We start from the raw sequence: 7,121 nt of genomic DNA on the forward strand, positions 1-7,121 counted from the left end.
TTAGAAGTAGTGTATAAAGAGCTTGTAAACCTTCACTCACATCTTCACAAGAAAAACACTCAAACTGAAAATCAACTTTTTTTTAGATCCATCAGAGAAAGGAAGTCACGAATGAAACCACACCCAAGAATCTGGAGAGACAGGCTAATACAGAATATCATGGCAAGTATGAGTTTACCTGAAGCAGAAAGTACTGGAGCGGTAATCTGATCCCAACTCTTAACTGGTAATTTTGGTGAACTGGACGCTCGGCATGGACTAGCTTGTGAGTTAAAAACTCCTGGGGGCCGAATCTTGGCCACATTTTCATGAATCTTACCTCCAGGAACTCCACCATATTCTAACTCCAAAGATAGGGGTGAGGGGAAACTCCTTCGGTTGGGCCAGGGAGAGGGGAAAAGGAAACATTTCAGAGTACACTCAGAACATTCTCCGTAACAAAGTCCTGCACTCTTAGGAAAACTACATACCAGCGCCTTTTTGGACCGGGAGGAGGGGCAATTGAGCAGCTCCAGCCCTTCTAGCATTCCTGGCTCCGTAACGGCTAAGAAGCACTTCTGAAGATCACAGCCCAAGGACTCAAGCCCATTGAAAAGCTGAGATTTAATCATAATGATTATACAATAGTTCCCCTTCCCAATATTGACTACAACACAGGGCTTTAGTGTAAGAAGAGCAGATTACAACAAGCTGCAAAACACAACTCTGTGTAAGAAAGACTTCTTAGGAAAACCCAAAGATATCAGGGAATCGAAAAGCAAAAAAATTAAAGAAAACCAAAGCCTCTGGGACCAACAGCTACAACATACATTAGACAGAACCTTAGCCAAATTAACATAAAGCCTTAACTAAAAGTCTAATTAATTCCTAGTACCTAGTACATCACATCCAGCTTTCAACAAAAAATTACTAGGCATGCACAAGAAAAAAACAGTCTGAGGAAACAAAGCAAGCATTAGAACCAGATTCAGATATGGTACATTTTGGGATTATCCTGGGAATGTAAAATAAATGTGATTAATATGTTAAGGTGACTAATGGGAAAAGTACAAAAACTTACAACATGCAAAAACAGAGGGATAACGTAAGCAGAGAAATGGAAGCTCTAAGAAAGGACCAAAAGGAAATGCTAGAAAGTTAAAGCACTGTACCAGAAATAAAGACTGTCTTTGATGGGCTCATTAATAGACCAGACACAGCTGAGGAGAGTTTGATGATATGTCAATAGAAAATTTCCAAACTGAGATACAAAGAGAAACAAAGAATGAAAAAAAAAAACCACCCAGAAATCCAAGAACTATGGGACCATTGCAAAAGGTGTAAAGTATGCATAATTGTAATACCAATAGAAGAAAGGAAAAGAAATATTTGAAGTATTAATGGCTGAGGGTTTCCAAAGTTAAAATGACAGACACCAAGTCACAGATCCAGGAAGCACAGAGAATACCATGCAGGACAAATATATACAAACACACACACACACACACACACACACCCCTAGGCATATTGTATTCAAGATGCGTAAGATCAAAGATAAAATCTTGAAGGGAGCCAGAGGGAAAAGAACACCCAAGAGAGGAAAGAAAATAGAATAATATAAAAGTCTCAATTAAGGACGCCTGGGTGGCTCAGTTGGTTAACGATCTGCTTTCAGCTCGGGTCATGATCCTGGGGTCCTGGGATCGAGCCCCGTGTCGGGCTCCCTGCTCGGCAGGGAGTCTGCTTCTCCCTCTCCCTCTCTGTCAAATAAATAAATAAAATATTTTTTTAAAAATCTCAATTAAAACCAAAGATGGCATAAAGGGGAAACAAAAGATTGATTATGTAAGTTGACGTCAGTCTGGCACTCTTGCTAACACTCTTACATGTTCTAGTTTTAGATCCTCGTACCTACCAATAATGACAATTATATCTACTCTTTTTCTATCAGTACGTGTCTTAATTTCTTCTTTCCTTAGAGGATGGCTGGACTGTCAGTACCATGTTGGTCAATAGCAGCAATACTGGCTGTACCTGTCCTATTCTTAATATCGAAGTGAGAGCATTAGGTACTATTGTGCTTAATGTAATTATACTGTGTTGTATAATGTTTAGTTGTGGTCTATTTAACTGACACTTTTCTACATTAAGGTAATCATATAATTTTTCTCTTGTATTCTATTAATGTGGTGAAAGACTGATTGATAGATTTCCTAATATGGAGCCGTCCTTGCATTTTGTGGGAAAACACACTATTTGATCATGATATGTTAATTTTTAAGAAGCTGGTGAATATAGTCAGCTAATTATGTAAAATTTTAACAGTCATGTTCATACGTGAAACGGACCTTTTCATTATCATATGTTGTTCTTATTTCAGAGATAAGATTATATGAACTTTATAAAATGAGCTTTTACTCTTTTTTTCATTTCTTGAAATAATTTTTTTTTTAAATTTTTTATTTATTTATTTATTCGACAGAGATAGAGACAGTCAGCGAGAGAGGGAACACAAGCAGGGGGAGTGGGAGAGGAAGAAGCAGGCTCATAGCAGAAGAGCCTGATGCGGGGCTCGATCCCGTAATGCCGGGATCACGCCCTGAGCCGAAGGCAGACGCTTAACCGCTGTGCCACCCAGGCGCCCCTCTTGAAATAATTTTTGTAAGATAGGAATGAACCATTTCTTGGTAGTTTGGTAGAGTTTGCCTTCAAAGCCATCTGAACAGGATTCTTCTAGGGTGAGAGGTCTTTGACAAACTTTTGCCTTGATTTAATATTCTCTGTATTGGAGCACCTGAGTGGCTCAGTCAGTTAAGCATCCGACTCTTGATTTTGGCTCAGGTCATGATCTCAGGGTTCTTGGATCAAGCCCCAAGCAGGGCTCTTCACTCATTGGGGAGTTTGCTTGAGGTTCTCTTCCTCTGCCTCTGCCCACTTGCTCTCTCTCTCTCTCTAAAGTAAATAAATCTTTAAAAAGTAATATTCCCTATATTTCCTCGTGCAGTTATATATTTCTCAAAGGGTTTATCCCCTTCATTTAGATTTCAAATTTAATAACCATATAGTTGAGTGTTCAATTCTCTACCATGTCTCTTTTCTATTCTGCATTTTCTCTTATCTTTTTGTTGTTGATGATGATGATGTTGTTCAGTTGGTTTAAAAAAAAAGCCGCCTTTCTTTCTTCAGAGGCTTGGATGCATTCTGCATCTTTTCAAAGATAGAGCTTCTGGTTCTGTTAATCTTCAGTCTTCTGCACCTTATTGGTTTTCTCCATTCTTGTCTCACTGCATATGTCCAATTGCTCTTTAACACATTTTGGTAAGTGGTTCACTTGGCTGAGCTTGATCTCCAAACCCTGCCTCCCTGGAGACAGGTAGCAGCTGAAGCCTTATTTTATTGAGGTCTTTCAGCCTTAGCTGGGATGCCTTGAGTTTGTCCAATACTTGCGTAAATAAAAAATTAGCCAGAAATTTTGAACTTTAAGTGCTGGGAAGTCTTTTTTAAAACGTGAGGAAAAGCCTTATTAGAAACCGAAGGGAAGAGGGTTCTTGTTATGTCGTGACAGAGTTTAGCAACCCTACTATTTGCAACTAATGTGGAGAGTAGAACTGGGTGATCTGAGGAGACTTTCACCAACGTGTTGAAATGCTGCCTGTTTTTTTTTTCTTGCTGCTTATATAAACATGCAAAGGAGAGAGCTAAACTGAGGGAAAGACTATTAGCAAGAAGCCAGGACTTGATGGTTTTGAATATCTGTAGCTTCCATAGATGGCAGATGATGCTAAAATCAAGAAATGGCATCCAAGCAAAGATAAAATCCAGGGTACTGCTCGGGAACTGGTCTAGAGAGAAAAAAGCATGACTGTAAAATCTGTTGGAACCTCAGAAAAATCAAAACTGGTATCTCAGAGCGCTATTTAATGACACATGGCTGTGGCTTTTGTGCCATGGGGTGAAACCCAATGGGATTCACAGAAAGTTCACACAGTTTTCAAGAGAATTAGCTCAGTAGATATACTGGGGCGGGAGATACGAAATAGAGACCACTGGATTCCCAAAATTCAAATGCCAGTAAGCAAGATTAGAAAACTACCAAGTTGCAAACACATGGCAGAACTGAGAGTTCAGACTGTGAATTAGTCCCAGGCCTTGAGACCTAATCAAGGCATTTCCAAACGTTTTTTCTGGCCAGATTTCCAACTTGTTATGCTCCAGTGATTTCACTGTGTTGCCTGCAGGAGAAGAGGAGTGGGGGGCAGACAAAAATGTCTTACTTCCAGAGGTCCGTAGATCAAGAGGAACTGTCTTTAAGAAACTGCACCTCGTTAGCCCCATCAGCCCCCAAACCTAATTCAGAGGACAAGATTCTTAGCTTTGAGCCGGTGCTATAATGAGATGAGACTTTGGGAGGGTCTTGGAAGCAGGGTGAGTGTGTTTTTCAAGTAAAAGGACATGGATCAAGGAGTTGGCCAGAGCAGACTGTGGTAGACAGCCGTTGGGATGGCTCCCAATGACCTTGCCTCCTGTTATTCATACCCTTTTGTAATTCTCTCCCCTTGGAAATGAGCTGGACCTCATGAGCAGTTCTAATTCACCAAATACAAAAAGAAGCGACATCACTAGTAATATTAGGTTACAAAAGGGCTTTGGTTTCCACCTTAGGTACCCTCTCTTGCCTGCTCACTTTCAAGGAAGCCAGCTGCCATGCTGTGAGCTGCCCATGTGGGAAAAATGGACGTGTCCAGCCAAAACCCAGCAAGGACCCCAACCCAGCCAACATTTTAAATAAGCACGTTCGGAAGATGATTCCCCTCCAATAAAGCCTTGAGATGACTGCAGCACTGGCCCACTACTTGCCTACAGCCTTGTGGGAGCTGAGACTCCCAGCTACGCTGTGCCTGGATTCCCTTCCCAAAGAAACGGTGAGATAATAAATATGTTTGGTCTAAGCCACTATGCTTTAGGGTCATGTTACACAATAGCGAACTATCTTACCATGACAACTCTTACTCTGTGATGCAGTGTTACAGCAGGGATCCCATCAGTAGTCAAAGATACCACGTGGATTAGAATTACAGTAGCTACTATGATCAAAACCTAAGTGGCATTACCTCAACATATATAAGTTTATTTCTCACTCACAGAATAATCCATTGCTGGTGCTCCTGGGTGACTGATGGCTTTCCTCCAAATAGCGGTTTAGGGGCTCAGCGTTCTTCCTTCTTGCAGTTTTGCCATTCCATATTATCAAGATTCCTCTTCCAGCTGGACAGTACGTCGTCTTATTAACAAAGCCCCAACTGACATACTGCTATTCAAACCACACTGAAGAAAATTAGTCTAATAGCCATAACTAGAAGCAATAGTGGCTGAGTAATGCGGGTTGTGCCTGGATCGTCACATTCCAGAATCAATTCCAGACAGTAAAGAAGAGGCACAAACTTTTGGTGGGCATCTAGTCATAACACAGATATTAACAAATACCCATGACCTTGGAAAATAATCATATTATGGGTTTCTAGTAACTGGACCTGCTATAAGCTAAACCAGATAATAATTCCCCATAAGCCCTCACTAAATGAAAGTCTTTTAGGAATTCCAGTGGAGTGTTCATAGCGATTTTAATTACAATCACTCAAGTGATTACAATCACTCAAGGGCAGAGGGAGTCTGCTTCTCCCTCTGCCCTTGCTCCTGCTTTACTATCGACACAAATCAATGTGTGACTTGGGAGCCATGCCATGAAATGTATTTAATTAAAACAAACCCTAATGCAGTTTCAACCCTGAGGACCAATTATTAAACACAGTGGAAATAGCAGGCTGTCAGAACATCCTTGGAGTTCTGTGGTTTATTATGACCATTTCACTTTCTTCCTGTGGTTAACCATTACCCTGTAATTCAGCTACGACACATGCCATAGCTCAGTAACATTTTTTTAAAATTTATCTGTTTATTTGAAAGAGAGTGTGCAGGCGGGAGGGGCAGGGGGAGAGGGAGTCTCAAGGAGACTCCACGCTGAGCATGTTGCCTGATGCAGGGCTCAATCCCAAGACTGCATGATTAGGACCTGAGCTGAAACGGAGTCGGATGCTTAACCGACTGTGCCACCCAGATGCCCCCTCAAAACTTTCAAATGCAATCTCTCATGAGAAGTCCCAGTACCTGAAGGAGCAGACTTGAGGGAAATGTAAAGAGGCTAGTGCTTCATGTCCAAAGAAGGTGCAAAGGCTACCGGACCCTGACAGGGGACCTTGCAAAAGACGAGTCAGGGGCATGGACATACATGATCCAAGCAAGCATTATAAACTCTTGAATTCTTTCACGTCCATATGTGTCATGCAAGTAATTTCTAATCCTCATAATACATTTCCAAAAATATCACCTACATTTTTGATGGTATAATTAGTAAAGGATATTAAATATTGCAGGGTGAGATTACTCTATTTTTGTTTCAAACTATAAGTCATATTAAAATCAGATTTTGTTTACCAACCAAACCCTAATGGTGGGACTAGGGGAGCAGACTGAATTTTAAGAGTTTTCTGTCCCACGGGAGGTATGACAAGAATTAGTAGGGAGGTTTCTTAAGGTTTGAGAGAGTAAAGTTTTCTAAGATGATTGAATCCTTCATGATAGCCCCATTTCAATAATGTAGATTCAGAGCTCTCCTCCGACTTGAATTTCATTTAAAAGAAGTGGCAAGGTTGGGAATCCAGCAAAAAGCATAGCTCAGCAACTAACTGGATGCACTGTTGCATTTGGCTTCCAGCACCTGCAGCCCTACGGTTAGAGTAAGATGATTCTCGACAGAATCATAAACGGAACTTCCTTTCAATTTTTGCTTAAGGCCAGAATTTCAAGTGGCCTTTTAGTTATCTAATTTCATTATAAACAAGTATCACACATGCATTTGGAACTAGGAGTCCTCATTGCCTTTAGTTGTCGGTGAGCTATCTAGTCCCTAATATGCTATGGCTTATAATCCTGCTGTATCAAGAATAGCCCTTTTCGGGGCGCCTGGGTGGCTCAGTGAATTAAGCATCTGCCTTTGGCTCAGGTCATGATCCCATGCTCCTGGGATCAAGCCCCACATCGGGCTCCCTGCTCAGTGGGGAGTCTGCTTCTCCCTCTGCCCTTGC

The sequence above is a fragment of the Ailuropoda melanoleuca genome, chromosome 12, assembly GCF_002007445.2.
Source record: "Ailuropoda melanoleuca isolate Jingjing chromosome 12, ASM200744v2, whole genome shotgun sequence".
Taxonomy (NCBI): Eukaryota; Metazoa; Chordata; class Mammalia; order Carnivora; family Ursidae; genus Ailuropoda; species Ailuropoda melanoleuca.